Source organism: Pinus tabuliformis, chromosome 7 (genome assembly GCF_031772625.1).
Source record: "Pinus tabuliformis cultivar Carrire ecotype Pingquan chromosome 7, CPIR1, whole genome shotgun sequence".
Taxonomy (NCBI): Eukaryota; Viridiplantae; Streptophyta; class Pinopsida; order Pinales; family Pinaceae; genus Pinus; species Pinus tabuliformis.
In genome coordinates, this window is record NC_142293.1 from 1,260,426,238 (window position 1) to 1,260,447,648 (window position 21,411).

At 37.7% G+C, this 21,411-nt stretch overlaps 1 pseudogene; it reads right to left on the bottom strand.

Annotated features, from left to right (window-relative positions):
* Positions 1-21,411, bottom strand: part of LOC149251989 (syntaxin-81-like) — a 78,978-nt pseudogene that overhangs the window by 46,983 nt on the left and 10,584 nt on the right.

A 21,411-nucleotide genomic window follows, 5' to 3' on the forward strand; every position in this document is an offset into this window, starting at 1 on the left:
TTATTTTTATATGGACATAGATAAGAACTCTAAATACAAGTAGAGGTTCTTACCACACCATGCTTGTGTGCAATGTCTTCTGCATTAGTAGCATCTCCCTGAACACCAAGCCAAGTCACTGCTTGTTTCTTTCTCTCTTTACTCTCTATTCTATTCTTCAAATTCTCTATTTTCTCCCTACATGCTTTAACAAATACTCCAACCTGCATAAAACATCCATCTTGTTACTTCTACACACTAAAATCTATTAGTTAAACGATAAATCACAGTATAGTTATGTTTGCATATTATTCACTGAAAAGGGTTATGAATTAAAGAGTATGTTCACTTTTCCAGGGAAACAATGAAGTTTGGAGCTTTCAAAGCAAGCCAAGTGTGTAAGGATCTTATATAGAAGTTTCCAAAGTACGTAATGTTACTTTGTGTTCATGTTTGTAAATTACTTTCTCTGTGAGGGGCTGTAATAGTAGTCCACACCTTTGCCCAAACCTTGTCCCTTTGTCCCCAAACCATGGGTCAACATGGGCTATAGCACAATACATGTGTGTTGCATTTTCAATAAGCAAATTCCATAGGCCAGTCTTCCTATCAACCAATCTCCTTAGACTATGATATGCAATTGGGAAAATCTTATTCAATTCAATTACTGCAATGATGAAAGAAAAGGAAGCATTGCTTAAGTAGCTACTCCCCTACATAGCTATCCTACAAGGTCAACCAATTAAAACATTGTGCACTGAACATGAAATGAGATCAAGAACATCTACAATGCCACAACTGCAAAATTCACTACATACTGGAAAAAAGAGAAAGATGATCTGAAAAAGAATGACTTAGCTGGGAGAAAGAAAGATTTTTTCCGATTTTACAATGGCCACAAGGTCAGCACTGTATGCAATATGAATAGATAAAATGTAAGCAAGAGTAATAATAACAATCGAGTGAATACAGGAAGATACTTCTGGTAGCAAGGGTGGAAGACATCAGAGGCTTTAGGGTTGGCAGGGGAGCAGGCAGATTCTTGGAGGGCTTTTTCTAGATGAGTTTAAGAGAAGTCAAGTCAGGCTGTGAGAAGATACAGATGCAGCGGTTTGGGTTAAAAACAAGGCAGTTAGGTGTTATACAGCCAGACTAGGATACAGAGTTATGCACGAAGCAATGACAAAGGAGACATACTAGTGGTGGTCCAAAATTTGGCAAGTCAAGGTTCCAAAGAAGACAATGGTTTTCATGTGGCTAGCGCTGAGGAATAGAACCCCTACATGCAACTTACTACAGAAAAGGAACAAACACAATCCAAGCGTTTGTATCTGTATAGGAGAGCTGACAAACATATCTCACATTTATTCACTCAGTGCCATTTTGCTCAGCAGGTATGGAAAGACCTAGAGGTTCAGTGGATTGGTATTTCAACTATCTGGCAGGGTAATAATGTTGATGCCTGCTTAAAATGGTGGTTTCAAAATCAGGACCTAAAAGAATACAGAACTCTCTCTTTCCTTATATTTTGGGAAATTTGGTTAGCTCATAATGCTTATTATTTGAGAATAGACAGTTGCAAACATTCCATGTCTGTTTGCAACTATTCCAATTTGAGCCATATTGAAATATTGTCAAATGGCCATAAAAGGCCATATTGCAACACAGACTAGTAAGATAATGATTGACAAGTCTATCCCTTAGGGATATTTTATGGGCATGCCAATATAACAGCAGCAATATTGGTGGGTCTTTAAATCTCTCTGAGAATCACTATTACAAATTCAAAGCAAAACTGGGGAAGGGGACAAATAATTTGGCTCAGTATATGGCTGTTCAATCCTTTCTGACGCAGGTGCTGGAAAAAGAAGGTCAATATTTGCAGGTCCATGAGGGCTCGATGCTGGTAATTAAGTAAATGTACAATGAACAAACAATACACAGTATTACTTTACAGGTGTTGACAGAGAAACTAAAGGAGAATAGTCAGCAATTCACTAAGATCACTTTTATTCATGCATACGGAGAGTTAAATTCTAAGGCAGACACATTATCCAAGGAAGGTCCTCTTTTGAGATTTATGAAGGAATAGCTGTATGGAGGTGTAAATGAGTCCCGACACTCTGTTTAGCACTCTGTTTAGATGTTATGAGATAATATGCAATACTTGGTAGCTTATAACCTAGAAGACTATATCTTTAAAACTATATATACTACTTGGAGGAATTTTAGAATGATGGATTTAACACAACTCTTTTTAGGATAGTACAGTGATAGGGAACCTTTTTGGACAGTTACTTATTTTGTAAGAGATATATTGCTTTTTTTTTTTCTATCAATACAATTCTCAATAACAAGCAGAGGGTTTTCCCAGTTGGGTTCCCCAGATAATTCTGTGTTGTTGAATTTTGTGATTGTGCTTTTCTTCCTGTTCTTATTCCGCTAAAAAATTTGGTAGATAAATTATGTGTCTATGTGAAAAGAAATTATATTTCAGATTGTTCATATTAGCTGTTGCAGAATTTCGTGGATTTTCTACATGGTATCAGAGCAAGGAACAGAATAAGACCAGCACAAGTTGATTGGCACATCTAAGTGCAACATCATAAGGAGAATCTCTCTAAAATAGCCACAGCCTCAGGAAGCCTAGCGAAGTGGAGAAGAAGACCTATTTTGGTTCGTTTTTCTTTTGATTGTTTAAGCCGATTTTGGGAGGAGAAGGTAGCATGGAAGAGGGGCATTCTGGGCAGAGTTTGGTGCTAGTTTTGTGGTGCTATTTCTATGTACAATAGCCTGAATATCTCTGTGCTATTACAGGAGAGCCAAGCCCTAGATTGGGGCTGGTCTGTGGTCACAAAAGTGCTGGAACAGCAGATCAAAAGTCGCCAACTAACAGAGCAAGAAAGGAGCTGTGAGGAAGGAATAGCACAGACTTTTGAGGTGTTTTGGACCAGGTTTGGAGGGCTGACATGGACAGTGAGCAAGCCTGAAGCGAACAAAGTTCCTTCTTCAGAGTAATTACTCTAGAAGACTTGGAATATAAATATATCCATGAGGATACAAATATTATATATTAAATGTATGAATAAGAATGATGATACAAATGAGAGTAAGAGGTTTGCTTATATACTATGCAGGTGCTTCTTCATGGAGAGTCATGTCTCATTTAGACATGACTCTTCAACCTAATTACTAATTAACTAACTAAGTCACTGGATTCGTCCTAAACCCCCTACAAATCCCGAATCCAGCGAATCGACACGATTCGGTCCGGATTCGTGTCCAAATCATATGACACGTCATGTCCTTTTCCGACACGTCGTATCCGAGGCCGTGTCACGATTTTCAAAAGCGTGTCGCGATTTTGGGAAATGTGTCCTGTTCATGGTAATGTTAAATTTAAATTCTTAAAGTAAAAGTGACATTCTCCTTAATCTTCATTTTCAACCTTTTACTTAAATTTTTAACATTACCATGAAATGACTCAGGGTGTTTGAGAGTGGTTCCGGCCTCATTGGATTTCATATGGAGAAAGTGGAATTTTAGATTTCATTCAAAATCCAACAGACTTATCAGTTTTTCAGGATTTTAGGATTGGGGGATTGCAATGTTTCCATTGAATTTTGTCATGTATTAGGGTATGGAACTCATATTTAATCAAGAGCACCAATCCCTCTATGTACCTTGATGTTAGTGACATTGGTTGTCGAACTCCTGTATCATGACCCTCCTAAAAATATACGCATCACTCAAACAAAATCTTGACTTGACATGTTATGCTTGTTCTATCTTATGTTAATGCTTAAAGGGTGATATTAATGAAAAAGATCCCTATACAGATACAGAGGTAATGACAAAGATACCTCTGGATATTAATTCTTAGAGGGTGATATTAATGACAAAGATCCTGATTTTCCAACAAGACTAAAAAATTAGACATTTCTCGTGGTGGCAAGAGGGCCAAGCATAAGAAATTGATAATATATTGACATGTATTTGAATTTTGTATGTACTATGCATGCTAATAGCTATAGATGAAGATCTATGTTTGAAATCAATAAATTTGTATCATTAATTAAAATTTGTGTAAGAAATATGATAATATCTAATATATATATATATATATATATATATATATACGTGTCCTGTTCCGGGGGGTCAGCGTGTCCGAATCCGACACCACGAATCTCAAATCCTACGTGTCCCGGATCCCCGTGTCAAGTGACTTAGTTAACTAATCATTATTAATTATTATCATTTACATTATTTCCTATATATTTATTCATAACATTGTCTTCCTCCTCAAAAAGCTTTGTCCTCAAAGCTTGTCGATGAAAAAGCTTGATCTCTTTTTTGGGTTCGAATGTCTTCTCGTCTTGGAACAGTCATCTTCGTTGATACAAGTTGATATGATCTTCTAAGTGACAAACAAAATTGTCGCACTGAGAAGGGATCAGACCATCCTAAATTAATCTTCTATGGGATATTCTTATCACTGGAATTTTGTAACGACTTGTCATCATAGGACTGGATTGAGGTTACATCAATATTCTTTAGAACATCAGTTTGTTGTTTCTGTTCTGAATGGTCCCAATACGTAGCATGGTTGAGTTGTCTACTCTCGTGATTCAGATGCCGATAGGGAACTTTTCTGGTTTGACTTTCCCTTATTAAGTGTGTGGAAATTTTGTTATTTACTCAAATGACGATGTTGTTGAGTTGGTTACAAAAACTTCACTTAGGTGTTTATCATTTGAACTACAACATCTAAGTGCGTCTTTTCTTTAACTAGTTTGCATTCTTCTTGAGTTGTGATATTCATTGGATCTGTATTCGTTCCCTTATCTTCAACTTGAACTGTTACGACTAGATATTTCGATACTTCTTCCTGAGTAAATTGTTCTAACTTGTCTTTTAATGCTTTCTTATCATCCTTAAGTTTCTTAATTTGAGTGAGTAGACTTTGATTATGGTTTCTCAGACGTAAAAGTTCTTTGTTTTCTGATTCATCAACCTTATTTTCAATGTTTTGACTTTTAAGTTTTTCATCTTTTAGATCTTTGATTTGTTCTAATAAATTTTTATTAAGGTTCTTTAAACGTAAAGTTTCCTCTTCTTGTTATGATAAGTGCTTCTTGAGTTCTTTCTTTGTGACCTTAGTCTTCTTCACTTGTGAAAGTAATTTTTCGACGTCGTCCTTGAGGCAAGAGATTTCTTCATCCTTTTCCATTACTTCTTTGTAATGCATATCCACAAGATTTTTATGTTCGTGTTGTAATGCTTTCTTGTTTTGCCGAAGTTTGGCTATTTTGCCTTTCTCTTGATCTTCTAGCTGCACTTTCTCGGTACACCAAATTACATCGTTTTGTAGGAGTGATGATGGACGTTCAACTTGCAATTTGGATTCCATTTTCTTTTTCTCATTAAAATTTGCATGTTGTCGCTTAAATATTGTCATTAATTGTTTTATATCTCTTGCGATTGATTGTTTTTGTGCATCACTTAGATATTCGACTAAGGTAAAAGTTTTGTAACATTTTCTGCAAACCACATTTTGATTTCGTAATGGCTCTTGACAATTATAATATCCCTCTGAACAAAACGAACATTTTGGAAAAAAAACCACTGCTTTTGGTGGAAATCATCTTTTTGTTTTTTCTTCACTTATTTTATCTCCTTTTTTTTAAATTAACTTCTTTTTTCACCTTTTTTTTACTACTTTCTCTTAAATCTTTTGTTTTTGTTAGCCCCTTTTTCTATTTTTTTCTAAATGATCTATATATCCTCTTTACAAGATATGGTTTATTTTTTATTTATTTTTTAAAATAATGTATATATATATATATATATATATATATATATATATATATATATATATATATATATATATATACAAACTATATCTATATATATATATAAACATTAATTAAAATTTATATAACTAATCGTATACCGTTTGAATTGAATTAGTGGTTAGACAGACAATTAACGATCACGTCGGATGGTGATTCAATTGTGAAAAGACTTGGTTGTCGGGACTTAGTATTCGAACGCTGCAACAGATAGTGATTGCAGCCAAGAGACAGCTCGACGGATGGGTCACGATCTGGACAGTGGACGGTGCAGGTTGACGGTGAAGAGAAGGAGGTCGAATGACACAGCGGACAAAATTGCAAGGAGAAGGGATGCAGCAGGGTGACGACAAAAAAAAGGCGGTTGCGTGTGGGCAGTGGAACGAACCAAGGCAACGACAGAAGCCAATGGTGGCCAACGATGGCGTTGGCATGCAATTAATGGGCAAAGGTGGTCGAAAGCGGTAAGGCAGGTTAAACCATGCAGTTGATGGGCAGAGTGGTCGGAAGCAAAAATGAATAGGAGCCGAGGTGGGTCTGATGGTTATTCGAACGAATATTGGCGACAAGTTATAACAACGACACAGAGTATAGTTCCGCTGTGGAATTATGGAAGAGCCGACTGCGGCAACTTGCTACGGTCTTACTATGATCTGGCACAATTGGTGTGGCGGTTTCCACAATCTTCAATGGCGGAAAATGGATGAGAGTTAAGGTCTCTATAGTCGACTATGACAGGAAAAAAAATTCCCCTAATTTTTATATTTATTTTTTTTCTTATTTCCGTTCTTTTTTATATACATATATATTTCTTTTCGATGATTTTTTTCTTATAGAGGTCTCTTTCTTTTTCTTCTTTAAAAATGGCCAAGGGCCTCTGACGAACTCAGCAACGAAGAAACTCCAAAAGTTTGTAGCGAAACGCTTCAACGAAAATGAAGTCGATGAATTTCGATGGTCAAAGACCTGGATCGGAGAACGAGGCTCTGTGCAGCGATTGAGCAGCAAGAGGATCGAACAACTCTGATACTAAATGAAGCGAACAAAGTTCCTTCTTCAAATTAATTACTCCAGAAGACTTGGAATATAAAGATATCCATGAGGATACAAATATTATATATTAAATGTATGAATAAGAATGATGATACAAATGAGAGTGAGAGGTTTGCTTATATACTATGCAGGTGCCCCTTCATGGAGAGCCATGTCTCATTTAGACATGACCCTTCAACCTAATTACTAATTAACTAATCATTATTAATTATTATCATTTTCATTATTTCCTATATATTTATTCATAACAAAGCCCTAACCAGAGGGCCAAAACTACAAACAAAAGTGCACAGGCCAAGACCTAGAGAAGTAGAAGAAATTTGCTAGCTAAAGTATGTAGAATGATGTTCTCAAGATAGATGTGGATGAGGTTCGGGTTTGGGACAGAAGTTTTGTATGCCCTAGTTAGGGATTCTTCCTGTGCCTAACAGTCAATTGAATCTACCCGAGTAAGTCTGTGATATCTTGCTCAAGTGTATGTCCAGTAAAGAGGAACAATTGTTGCGAGACCTCTGTGAAAAGGCAAATAGACTACAGTAGTTTGTGACTATGTTTGACTAGCATTTAGACCACAAATCTCAGGACAAGAAGAGCATGAGGAAGGCGAAGTAGAAGTGGACTGTTACAATGGAAGTGCGTTTGAGGGTTTTCCATGGTGTCTTGAACAACAGTGTTAAAGCAACCTATGTACAATGTGTTGGAGGACTGTTAGTGGCTTTCTTGAAGCCCAAAGTGCAGAGACGATAAGAGGGTAGTTTGATAAAGACCCTAAGAACGTGATCCTTTGGAGCCACAGAGGACATTGGTAGTGGGCAGCAGTTTGAGTAGCCTATGTTCAGTCTTCTTGGAGCAACTAAGAAAGAATGATAGTGGCAAATTTGACGGCATGAAATGCAAGCATTTTGAAGTAGCAGAGTTTAGGGTTTAGGGTTTAGGGTTTTTGAAGTAGCAAGCATTTTGCTAGGGGGCAAGTACTCTAAATGGATCGTTATCCTGCAAGAGTTCGACTTGGAGTTTGAAAAATCTAAGTCTAAGAAATCTTTAGTTTTTGCCGAGTTAATGTGTGACTTCCCGCGTGCTGACACAGAAACTGTGGCAGAGGAACCCATTGCGGACGAATCTTTGTTTCTATCTTTAGATCCGTGGTATGGAGATATAATCGTCTATCTCCAGACCCAATCCTTTCGGCCCGAAGTTTCAAAGTCGGAACGTCGGAAAATTCGATTCCAGTCCCAACAGTACAAAATTATTGGAGATACTCTTTATCGCCGTGGGGCGGACTTGGTTTTTCGCCGTTGCTTAACCCACGAGGAAGCTGAAAGGGTTCTGAATGACTGCCACTCTGGAGCGTGTGGCGGTCATATGTTTGGGTATGCCACAGCCCAAAATATATTGCGCGCTGGCTACTTCTTGCCGTCCTTGTTCAAAGACTGTATTATTGCGGTCCGGAAATGCCACAACTGTCAAGTGTTTGATTGCAAGATGCGCACTCCACCTGCTCCTCTCCACCCTATAATTGCCGTTGGTCCTTTTGCCAAATGGGGTATCGATTTTATTACATGTAACCCTCACTCGGCTGGGGGGCATGCGTATATCATCCTTGCGGTTGATTATTTTACTAAGTGGGCCGAGGCGATGCCTACATTCGAGGCAGACGGCAAGACAGCTGCAATTTTCGTATTCAATCACATTATTTCTAGGTTTGGTGTCCCACAAGCGATAATCACTAACCATTTGCGCCATTTTCGAAACGTTATGATGACAGAACTTACAGGCCAGCTTGGTTTGCGTCACGATAGCTCAACTCCTTATTATCCACAAGCGAACGGTCTGATTGAGTCCATCAACAAAGTTTTAGTTATCATGATCTGACGAATCATTGGTATTCATCGGTCGAATTGGCACAACATGTTATTTTCCGCGCTTTGGGCGTACCAAACCTCAGAGAAAACATCAACAGGGTTCACTCCTTTCCAATCAGTTTATGGTTTGGAAGCTGTGCTGCCCATTGAATGCGAAATCCCGTCACTTCAAATGGCTGTCTAATTACTTCCAGCTACTTCCGAAGAGGAGAAGCGTTTATTATACTTAGCTCAATTAGATGAGACTCGACGTGATGCTGCATTGGCGATCGAGACTCACGCAAAACGTATGAAAGCTCAGTATGATCGAAATGTGACCCCTCGAAAATTTTCGGAAGGAGACCTAGTGCTATTATATGATCAAGCTAACGATAAATTAGGTGCTGGAAAATTCGTTCCTATGTGGCATGGGCCCTACATTGTCAAGCGAAAGCTAGCAAAAGGGGCCTATGAGCTGGTAGATTTTGATGGGGACTCTTTGGGTAAACCCAGAAATGGACTTTACCTAAAGAGGTATTATGCTTAAATGATGGGTATGGAGATTTTAGTTAGGTTAGGTTTTTTCTTTCTAGCTGGTGTGTTTGTTAGTTTAGACAGTGTGCTTAGCTTAGAAAGTGTGTTTTTCGTCGTTATTCTGCTTATCTTGGTTTTACGCTTGATGTTTGCAGATGTCGATGCCTCTCCAAACATACATTGGATTTGCTGATGGTGCTTGTCGTAGTACACGGAATATCTCTTCCGCAGCTTGGGTTATTTATTCGCCCTCTGACGAGTTAGTTTCTATGCATGGGGTGAGCCTCGGTCAAACAACAAACAACATTGCAGAATACAGTGCAGTGATTGAATTATTGTCTGAATCTATTTCATTTGGGATTCGGAGTTTGATAGTGAGGTTAGATTCTGAACTCGTTGTATTACAGCTTAATAGAGTGTATGCCATTAGAAATCCAGTGTTATTAAGGTTATTTTTGAGAGTGCGTCTCTTGGAACGTGAATTTGATTACATTGAATATCAACATATTCCAAGGTCTTTAAATACATTAGCAGATGCAATTGCTTCTCGAATGTTAGACAGACATTTGCGATAATCATACATGTAAATTTAAAAACATTTAATCACACATGTTTAACAAGATAAGCCGGTAATAATGATATATATATAGGAGTGTGTCAAAAAATACATCGTCTTCGATCATAGGTTGAAAAACACCTTATGATCGGCAAAAATGATAAGTACAAAAAACCAAAATGTCACATGTGTCTACAAAAACGACCATCCAATCACTGGTGATGCTCTCTATACGACACCACTGCACACGCCACCCTACACAAGAACCTCCTAAAAGGTCCTGGGACTGCGACTACATAGCGCTGAAGCCTGATAGGAATATCATCTATAGTAGTCTCTGGTATGTCTGCCGTAAGACGCTCTAGGTCTTGTTCCAACTCAGCTAGGGTCTCTGTGGCCTCGTCCCGTGGGACCGGTGCCGCTGCAACTGGTTGTCTCCTCTCGAAAGGCCGGAGATTGGCTGGACAACGTGGGCCTACATCTGCATTTTGAAAATTGTTACTGTCAGTTTTGAGATGATATAAAAAATATAAAAAATAGGTAATTTAAAAACTTGTGAAAAATGAAGTACCTGTGTCATCCCATTGTTCTCTCGGTGGAAGAACCATGTCCGGATCTCCACGAAAATCAACTCCGGCATAAGGAAAATCCTGTATCGAAAAGATCTGGTCCTCCAACCAGTGAAAATACTCCGGTCTAAATCGGACAACCTCCGTGCCCTCGTCAGGATGACGGGCCATAACCGCAACCCATCGCGTCAATTTGGGCTCTCGGGGAGGCCCAGCCTCAACAGTGAGATGTTGTGGGATCAGCATCGGAACCCTCTCTAAAGCAAAACTCACAACTAAAGCCCCATAACCAAAGGTCTTCAGCTGTCCGTTTTTGGTTTTAGTCAGTTGGATTTTTAAGTTAGCCAACACAACATCACACCAGTTGAAAATGGTGCCCCGATAGCAATCAATCGCCATCCGCATCTGGGATCCAGTGGCAATGTGCAAAGCGGCAGCCCCGCAAAGTCTGGTAACTGTAAAAGCAATGACCATAAGTTCAGGGCGGGATATAGTTTTGATCTCTATCCCCTTCTCCTGGTTTTGCGTGTTGCACCACTCTAGTCGGAGACTAGCAATGGACTGGCCACCCGGCCTAGTCCCGGACAGAGTCAATTGTTCGCCCCTCTTGGGCAAACCAGTGAGAAAGTAAATATCTGAGGGCTCTATCTCGAGCTGGTGCCCTCCAATGTAAAAGCACTGGTCCTGGACGTTCCATCTCTCTACCAGCCACTCTAGAAAGCGCACCTGGGCCCTCATGCCAGGTATGGCCCAGTATTTGTAGAGGTCGCATGCCTTTAAAGCATCAATGGACGGTTGATGATTAATGGCGGCCAAATCAACATCTTCGTGCTCTCTCTCGTGCCAATCAAGCATGGTGGGCAATCTACACACCAAAAAACATATCAAAAATTTTTGGTCCATTTTGAAGAAATTGGGGTTTAAAAATTCGTTTTGCGGGGTACGCACCCCGCCTTTAGGAACAGGGCGTGCGTACGCAGGTTCCCTTAAGGCAAGGTGCGTACGCCCGACATTTTCCCAACTGAGAAAATGTCGGGGTACGCGGGTCACCTGTGGAGCACCTGCGTACCCCGAAAAGCGGACCTTGAAACCCCAAAACCTCCAAAAAATGAAACTAGGGCCTAAAAGCAAATTCTAAATGGATGGAAATGAAGAGGAGGATGTTGTAGAATACCTGATGAGACGGCGTTCGGTTTCGACGGTCGGATTCTCTGCAATGTCCACGGGAAGTTTCTTGCCAAAAGCCCTTTTTCTCTCCTCAACAGTAAAATGGTAAAAATGAAATGGTAAAAGCCCTTTTTATAGGTTTTTTGGGTAAATAAATGCTAAATTTGTTTATTTTTCACCATGAAAAGGTATTTTTCAAAGAATTTTTATCTATCTTTAAACAGGTATGAGTAATGTGTTGGTTTTTGTGCAGGATAAAAGGATTTTCAGGGAAAATTGTCATTTTTCACAAACAAAAACATCAGAGTCATCTTTTAAGCCCTTTTCTGACTCCTAAAACATGAAAAGATTGCCGAGCGTTTCTTTTACACTCGTTAAAACGGAATTAAAAGACGGTCCCCTTATAGCCCTTTTCTGACCGTAAAAACAGGAAAAGATTGCCGGATTTTTGTCGTTTCAAATTCGATACTGGAAATAAAACGACGTGTCCTTGATCGCTTTTTACTTTTCAGGTCAAAGACACTAATCATGAAAGTACTCCTTGGTCGTAAAAGATCAAGCGGTTCTCTCAAGTATTATTTTATACTTTTTCGTGCTTGGGAGACACAAATTTACGAAAAAGTTCAACCCTGGAGTCTTCTTAAGTTTTTCAGACTCTCTAAAATTGAAAAACGCCGAGTTTCTCCTATACTGGACTCGTTAAAATTTCACAGTAAAGGACCTGTTCGATTACAAACAGGAACGGACCACTCCTTCTTAGGGTTCGAATCTAAACTAAGTTGGACTCATCCGAAGGATGAGCTTATAATCAAGCATATGTTATCCTCCTCAAGCTTGTAAAAAATAAAGAGGTACTTGCCAGAAATGGTGGGGGAAAAGAGAGAAAAATGAGCCTATTTGTTATCCTTTGTCTCAGAAGAAGCCTTATCACCACTCTTGAACACGACACTTTTCATTCACCTGGGTTGGGAAATCCTTTGCCTAACAGTTGATCAAACCACATTGAAAATCTTCAACTGGTTCCGGGTATTAACTTTGGGTCAATTGTCACCAAGCCATTTTTCGTGTCGTTATGTGTTCAAGAGGTCACTGCAAATAAACCATTCATCTGCAAAATACTTGTCATCCATCTCGACCATCCCTGAGTCAGTCCTTACAGCTACATTTCTTCAACTTGATCTATGATTTCGTGTTGTGGGCTTGCCTGCAACGGGTCGCTTTCTATCGACATCAGCACATTATCTAGAAAGATGACCTAGAAATCGTCAGTACCTTGAAATCTGCATGCATCAATGGCAGGTTTCTCGCCTTTGACGACGGTTTACATCATTGACTTTCGATCGAAGGATTCCGTGAAATGTTCGACATCAACTCATTCATTCACATCTCATGGATTGTACTGGGTACTTTGAGAACCATTGACATCACTGGTGGTCTCTCTCACACTTGTTAACAGTTTACATCATCGACTGGTAATCAAGTGGTTTCTACCATGTTCGACATCAACTCATTTATTCGCATGGATAGAATCGTACCATTTCGGGAAGTAGAAATGAAGACCCTGGATCTAGTTCCCACCATCCAAGCTGCGAGGAGTTTTGTATTCATTGTACAGTAGACTAATCATAAACAGATGGCTGCGTCCATACTGTGTCTACAAGAGTCTATGATTATGATGTACTGCGAAATCATTCCTATATCAGAGCAGTAGTTAGTTTGTTAGTTAAAGTTTTCAATCTGAGTATGGGAATGCCTACCTCAGCGATGATATGATCTTATATATGTATTTTGTGTTGAATATTTGCAGGTTCCGACTGGGCTCTCCACAAGATGATCCTTGAAATGATAAAGTACTTCACCCTTCCTAGATGATATGAAACCCTAATCTACTACAGGCTTCGCACTTTAGGGGGCAATCTGTTACACTAAAATTTGTCACCATGACTATTTGCAGTTAGTATGGCTCCATCAACTGTCATACTATCCTCCTTGGCAAGTCTTATACCTCTGCTCTTCATGTCAAACTCCAAGAAAGAGAGAAAGTCTTTAAAAATCTATATAACTCTGGGTACGCAGTTTCTCTTAGCCTTACCTGCGTGTACGCACCTCAAGTTCACATTCCCTGCGTACTTGTACGCTCTGTCTGTAAAGGGGTGGGTGCGTACCCCTGTAAAGGTCAAAAGGCGTGAGTTTTACTTCAAAAAAGTTACTTGTGGTCGATTCTAGAGCATTCTAGAAGTTTGTTTGACGTGTATTGAGCGCCTCTAGATGGTTCATGTATCCCTATGAAAGAGGAACTTGTCCCATCAAGAGGGGAGCTATCCCATTCAAAGAGGGGCTTATCCCATTGATGGTGGACCTGATTAACTTCCTCCAAAGCACTATAAATACAGGCATTGGGCCAGAGGGAGGAGAGGTTGAAAGCTGAACATTCCTAAAGGTAGATGCTGCTGGAATTAGAACTCCCTTATAGAGCTTGAGAGGAGAGATTCCCATCCTTTCTTAGCTTCATTTGGAAGTGGGTGAGCTGATCAAAGTAAAGGAGAACTCTTGCTGGACCCTGGGAGGGACCTGCATGACACCAAGGCACAAGTTGTAATGGTTTCTTTTGTTTCCACTTAATACAATTAAGCTCATTTTTCTCAACAGGTTGTTATACATGATTTGTTTCATATACTCCTTGGTCTGTATGATGAATATGTTTTATTTTACGAGTTATTCAGGTGCTATGTAATCGTTTGCTTGTTAGTGAATGCAGGTTTCGAAGAGGAGGAGCTCATCCGGATCGGCGAGGCTGGACTACTACAAAGCGTTGGACTAAAGGTATGTTATAAACACTTGATTACTTGTATTCTAAATGCATATTTAGGGAAAGATAGTGTTTAATTGTCTTGTTTGTCACTAGAAAGCCTTAGCTTCTAGGGAGGTCGGTTTTGTCCGCAAAATTGACTCTTTCCGCATGACACAATCAATTAAATAAGAGTGGGAATCAACATCTACACCGAAATTTATTCATTTGTTTTAGTGAAAAACCACATTCATAGCTTTCTAAATGAAAATTATTTTTTCTTTTGTAAATGTCTTACTTCCTCTCTCCCTCGTCTCTCTCTCTCTCTCTCTTTCTACCCCGCTCTCTCTCCCTGCCATCTATATCTATATCTTCCTCCATGTCTCCTTCTTTGTCTCTCTATCTCACTCCCCCAAACACAGTGTCTCTCTTCGAATCTATCTCTCTCTCTCCTTCCCTCACTCTCTTTGTCTCTCTATCTCCCCCCCTTCATATATCTATCTCCCTTAGTCTCTCCTTATTTGTCTCTCTATCTCACCCCCTAAACATACACACACTCTTTCAATATCAATCTATCTCTCTCTCCCTCCCTCTTCCTCTTCGTCTCTATATCTTCCCCTTCTCTCCCTATCTCCCCCCCTCTCTCCTTCTATCTCTCTTCCTTCCTGCTTTGCACTCTCATGAATTCTATCTTCTTCTCTCCCTTGTCACTATCTCTCTCTCTCACTCTCTCCACCTTTCTCTCTCTATTTATTTCTTCTTCCTTCTATATCCCCCTCCCTCTCTCCTTCTATCTATCTTCCTTCCTCTCCTGCCCTTTCTCTCCCACCTTTGAAATTAATAACATTAATATTATTATATTTTATGATTAAATATTAAATATTAATACTAATTTTATTAATATTAATAGTGATTTTTTTTGGGAAACTACTTACGAAATTAAAACATACAAAAGTATTAAGAGCAAAGACTTATTTTTCTACTAGTTATAAATTCAAATCATGTCACGTTATGAACACTATTTAAAATGAGCACTATTTAAAATGGGTCTAATTTATCATTTTTAAATTCATAATAAAATTTAAAATAGAGTTTCAATGGGTTTTTTCACTAACTTTCATGGACTTTGTCTATCTCCAAACCTAATATTTATAACCGATGACAAATTCACAGTATCAAGCAGATTAATCAATTGTCTTAGGTTAATTTTCTACCTAACTAAAAATTATTGAGTCGAGAGGCTCATTCTACTGTCCAACATGAGGGAATGTGTAAGTTTGTCCGTCCATCCGTTCCTCTTTAAAATAAAAATAAAAAATAAAAATTGTATTCTAAACACAAAAATAGTTTCGACTATAATAAAAAAATGAATAGAAATAAAAAATATATGAGTAAGATGTGTAGTCTTATACTTTTCAAATATTTCAACAAGAGATTTAAATAGACTATTTGAAGATTTATTGTAAGTAATTATGTTGATATCAACTTCATATATATCTTTATTTAGAAAAAAAAATTGTTAAAATAAAATAATTAATGTTGTATATAAAAAATTATTCAATGTGGGTTCTTAATAAAATATTTTAATAAGAATTAATATTGAAATATACTTGAAAATATATTAATAATAAAAAAAATATTTAATTTGTGTAATAAAGTGTCTCGATATACATGTGATGTATAATATTTTAATATAAATTAAGTATATATTATATATCATTTAAAAAAGATTATGTATATATCATGAAAAACTTAAGTTTTATGGTTAAAACATTTTTTTGGTTCTATATATACTCTATTTAGCATTCAAAAATACAATTTAAACAATGAAAAATAACACATTGTATTTTGCACTTTAAAGAAGTTCGCACGCCAAGAAATTTGATCCAACTCGGCTCATGTTAGATCTGTACTTAAGATAGATCTGTGCTTGTAGGTTCCGAAAAATCATGGATCAATTTTCTTCATGGAAGAAATATCATTGGGATATGCGTAGGTGGAGGAAACCATATTACGTGAGGAGCCCATTCGATTCGAAATTGAACCCGAGGTTGGGGTGGATAGCAGAGAAGAGCAACTGGATGAAGCTAGGGAAGGATCAAAGGTGTCTAAGGCTTGGAAAGAATTCGAACTGGGTTGAAATGAGGCTGCAAAAGAGACAGGAGATTTAGGCAGATTAGGGTTATCGAGAGCAATTTTAGGAGAATTAGCATGATTATTAATAGATCTTAATTTTTCATAAATAGAGCGAATTCTTGAATTATAATTCTTGTATGAATTGTTTGCTATTTATATGAGTATTTTTTATTTTTATTTAATTTGACGTTATTTGTATTGAGGACAAACAAACATTCTTACACATCGCCTCCATATTGGGATGTACAATGAAGATACTAGACATTGATGGTTTCAAACTAATTTCGAAGATATATATAAAGATGGTAATGAATCAAATTCATGTTTATCCAAATTGCGAGTTGGAAGTTTGATTATTTGTTGCAAAACCATCACATGGTTATCACCAATGAAAATAGAATAACCTATAGAAATTATGCAGAAAATAAAACCAAACAATACCTTCACACAACCATTGATTCATGGAGATTTATATTTATATTCTAGGACGTGCTTGAGAGCATCTTGTAAACTAGTAATCGTCATCAAGAATTGCAGAGGTATATGCAAAAAAATAGTCAAGAAAAGAAGAAAAACTCACAAACTAGCTAAAACCCCTCACTCAAAATTTCAACAACATCTTAGTGTCACAGGTTGGGGATTTATTGAACTGAGTAGCCACCTATTTTTATAGATCCGATGTTGTTGATTAACGATATGGGTCGTTCTTGATATATAGATCGACCATAAAATGGGTTTGGTTGGTTCCACTAACTACTTTGGAAAACGTTCAAATTTTCTTTAAGGCTGTTCCATCATGTAGTTAAAAACTTATACAATTTGAACTATCTAACTACTAGTTGGACGTTTCTTTAGTTTTTTACCTTGAACATGAGTACATAATTTTATTGGTGGAATAAATTGATTCTATTAGAGAAATAATCTATAAGTTGATTCCCTGTAATCCAGAATACACCTAGAGAAGTGCTTGCATTAACACTTGAAGAGTGATACTCTGCCAAGGAATGATATGCCTGATGATGAAATATGTAATCATACTTATACCATCTCGACCACAAGATGTTATCGAAGAGATTGAGCAAACTCATAGGTGTCATCAATTAGTAGGAGGGGTCAAGGTGACCTTTGTTATGGTTATTTTCAGAAAGCCATACTCCATTTGATCCAGTACTTGTAACAATGTTAAGTATTGAGATCAGAATGTCGCTAAGATAGAATCGAAATAAATAGGAATAATGTGTAAGAGTAGTCAACTTCGATTGCATCCAAACATGTGATTGACTATAGAAAAATTCGATCAATCCATTCAATCCCACTGTTGTAAGCAATTTTGATAAATCTACAATTGGGGTTATCTCAGGTGGTTGGGTAGAATGGTTATTATCTCCCCCACCCACACTTAATTCTATGAGAGTGACATTATGATGATGAGAAATATTGTTGTAATGACTACATGCCTATGAATAAAAAAAAGGTCCTAGTGACGTGATCCAAACTCAGATGTGCCAACAATCAATAGAAGAGGTTGAGGTGAGTTTTGCTAAGGTTATTTTCGGAAATCCATCTTCCATTTGATCAAGTACTTGTAACCTTGTTAACTATTGAGACCAGAACGTCGCTAAGATAGAATCTAAATAAATAGGAACATTGTGTAAGAGTAATAAACATCTATTGCATCCCGACATGTGATTAACTATAGAAAAATTCGATCAATCCGATCAATCCTATTGTTGTAAGCATTTATGACAAATTTGCAATTGGGGTTATCTCGGGTAGTTGGGTAGAATGGTTATTATCTGCCCCACCCACGCTCAATTCCATGCGAGTGACATCAAAATGATGGCAAATATTGTTGTAATAACTAAATGCCTATGAATAAAAAAAAAGGTCTTCATGATGTGGTCCAATCGTTAGGTGGGGAAGCTTGGTCCCCATCAGTTATGTGGTCCAATCCCAAACATGACTATGTATGCCTAAAAACTGTTCCAAGAATAATTTCTTCTTTTGAAAAGAAAAAAGCATTTATGCTTGTCCATTTCCTATTGGCCTCCATCATAGCTGCGGTGACCATTGAAAGTGTGAAGATTAATAATCCAATTCCAATTCTCTGAAGTTAAGAAATGTCAGTTCAATTTCTTGTCATACCTCGTAAGAAGGGAACATGCATGAGAATGACATCATCCAGTGTCATAAGGATTACCTACATAATATATAGAATTGATTACAGCTATGCTGGTGGTATTTGGAAATTATTACATCCAAGTCTTCGACCATCATCGTGCTTTGTCAATCATAAGCTTCAGGCCATCATCATCGGTGAATCTTACGAGGGGTATCACCATTGAAATACATGGACAATACGAATGAGACCAGAAATACATGGACACATGTAGGTGCATCAATTTTCTTCATTTAGAGGCATTGCAATAGCTTTCCACTGGATGTGATAGGTGGCATATGGACGTAGTGTTATGCAACCAACTCACGAAATAGAAGAAAATATAGATCAACGACTTCAAAATCAGCCTCTTTGAGGGGGCAACCTCCTTTACATTACACAAATGAATAATTCTTGGATGATACAAATGAAAAAAAATCCTTTCTATATATAGGAGTCTAAGGGGTCACAATATAATCAAAGCTCACATAACAATAATAATATAAGGGCACAACAATAATAATAGTAGGCTTCTATGGGGCACAATAATAACAATATGGGTACAATAGAGGCACAACAATAACAATAAAGGCTATAATGACAATAGTAATGGGGGAATCACTAGTATTATAAGGACCTAACATGCCTCTTTCCTTCAAAAAAGTGTTGTCCTCAATGCCTGAGTAGTTCTGGATGCTTCTGTATAAAATTCTCACACTCCCATGTGGAATCTTCAGTGGGTAAGTTCTTCCACTTGATGAGATACTCCGGAATTGATCGATTTCGTAGCTGTCGAGTTCTAGTTTCTATAACTGCTTCATATTCTAATATGATTTTTCCTTCCTCATCAAGTTCTTGCAATATTGTTTGAACTAGGATTTTGTCACCTATAACCTTCTTTAAGCATGAAACAAGGAAAATTGAGTGTAGTCGGGAAGCTACAGGAAGCTCCAATTTGTATGCCATAGTACCAATCGTTTGCAACACTTTGTACAGACCATGATACTTTGGTGATAATTTATTATCCTTCTTAGATTGCTTGAGGGACATTTGTTTATATGGTTGTAGCTGTAGGAATACCTAGTCACCTACATAAAGACTTCTTTCGCTGCAATGTTGATCTGCCTGTTGTTTCATTCTATTCTGTGCCAAAGTGAGGTTATCCTTTAAGAGTTGGAGAAATTGTCGTTGATGCTCGATGTGATCTTCCATTGCTTGAACCTTATAATTTTCTCTTAAATTTGATGTGATAGACGGTGGATGATATCCATAAAGTTCCATAAATGGGGTCATTTTTGCTGCAGTATGGAAGGAAGTGTTATATCACCATTCAACCAGAGGCAACCATTTGAACCATTGTGTCTGTTTATTAGATACAAAGAAACAAAGATATCCTTCCAAACATTTGTTTACTATCTCAGTTTTCCCATCAGATTGAGGATGATAAGATGAGCTATGAGCTAACTGAGTACCAAGACAAGAAAATAATTCTGTCCAAGAATTTCCAATGAAAATGGGATATCTGTCGCTTACAATAATCTTTGGGTTTCCATGTAGCTTTTGAATTGTTTCCATAAATGTAGTAGAAACTATACTGGCTTTAAATGGATGCACAAAAGTGTGCATACTTGGTAATTCTGTCAACTACCATCATGGTGACACTCTTTCCTTTAGACTTGGGTAAACCTATGATAAAATCCATTGAAACCTCCTCCCAACATTGGCTTGGAATGAATAAAGGTTGTAATAGAACCGGGGTCTTAATTATTTCAACTTTACTTTGTTGGCAAACCAAACATTCTGCCACAAACTTTTGAATATCCGATTTAAGGCCATCCCAAAAAAATTCCTTCTTAACCATGTGGTAAGTTTTTAAAAATCCTGAGTGCCCTCCTAAGGGAGAGGTGTTCAATTCCATAAGAATATTTTGTTTGAGTTGGGAATTCTTACATAGGTATAAGCGATCTTTGTACCATAACGAATCATTTTTCTAGCTAAATGTACCAGATGTATTGGGATCTTGTTGTATCTTTTGAATGAGTGCCCACACTTCTTCGTCATTCTTCCATTAATCCCTTTCTTCGTTAATCCAATTTGGTTGGATAACAGAAATGGTGCAAAGCAATGCTTCCACATCCTCATCCTTTCTTGAGAGTGCATCTGCCAAAACATTTTGCTTCCCTTTTTTGTAGATGATTTCAAAGTCATAACCCAACATCTTTGTGACCCATTTTTGATGCTCTTCTGAAGATAATATTTTTTCTAAAAAGTATTTAAGGCTATCATGATCCGTTTTTACCTTGAAGTGTCTTCCCATTAGGTAGGGTCGCCATTTCTTAAGTGCATGTAGTATTGCCAACATTTCCTTCTCATAAATATCTTTGTGTAAATACTTTCCTGTGATTGGACGACTTTCGAAAGCAATGGGTCTTTCTTCTTGCATTAAAACAACACCAATTCCATTCCCTGAGCCAGCGCATTCCACAATAAAGGTTTTTGTGAAGTCCGGCATAGCTAAGACCGGTGCTTGGCGCATTGCCTCTTTAAGATGTTCAAAGACCTTCGTAACTCGTTGCTTCTAGAGGCCATGAAAATGCATCTTTCTTCAATAATGTTGTTAGAGGTGCTACTATTTGCTCACAATTCTTAACAAACTTGTGATAATACCTTGTTAACCCAAGAAATCCTCGCAGATGCTTTATGGATGTAGGGATTTTCCATTCCTTAGTGGTGTTAATTTTGGTAGGGTCTACCTTCACACCTTCATGATATACAATA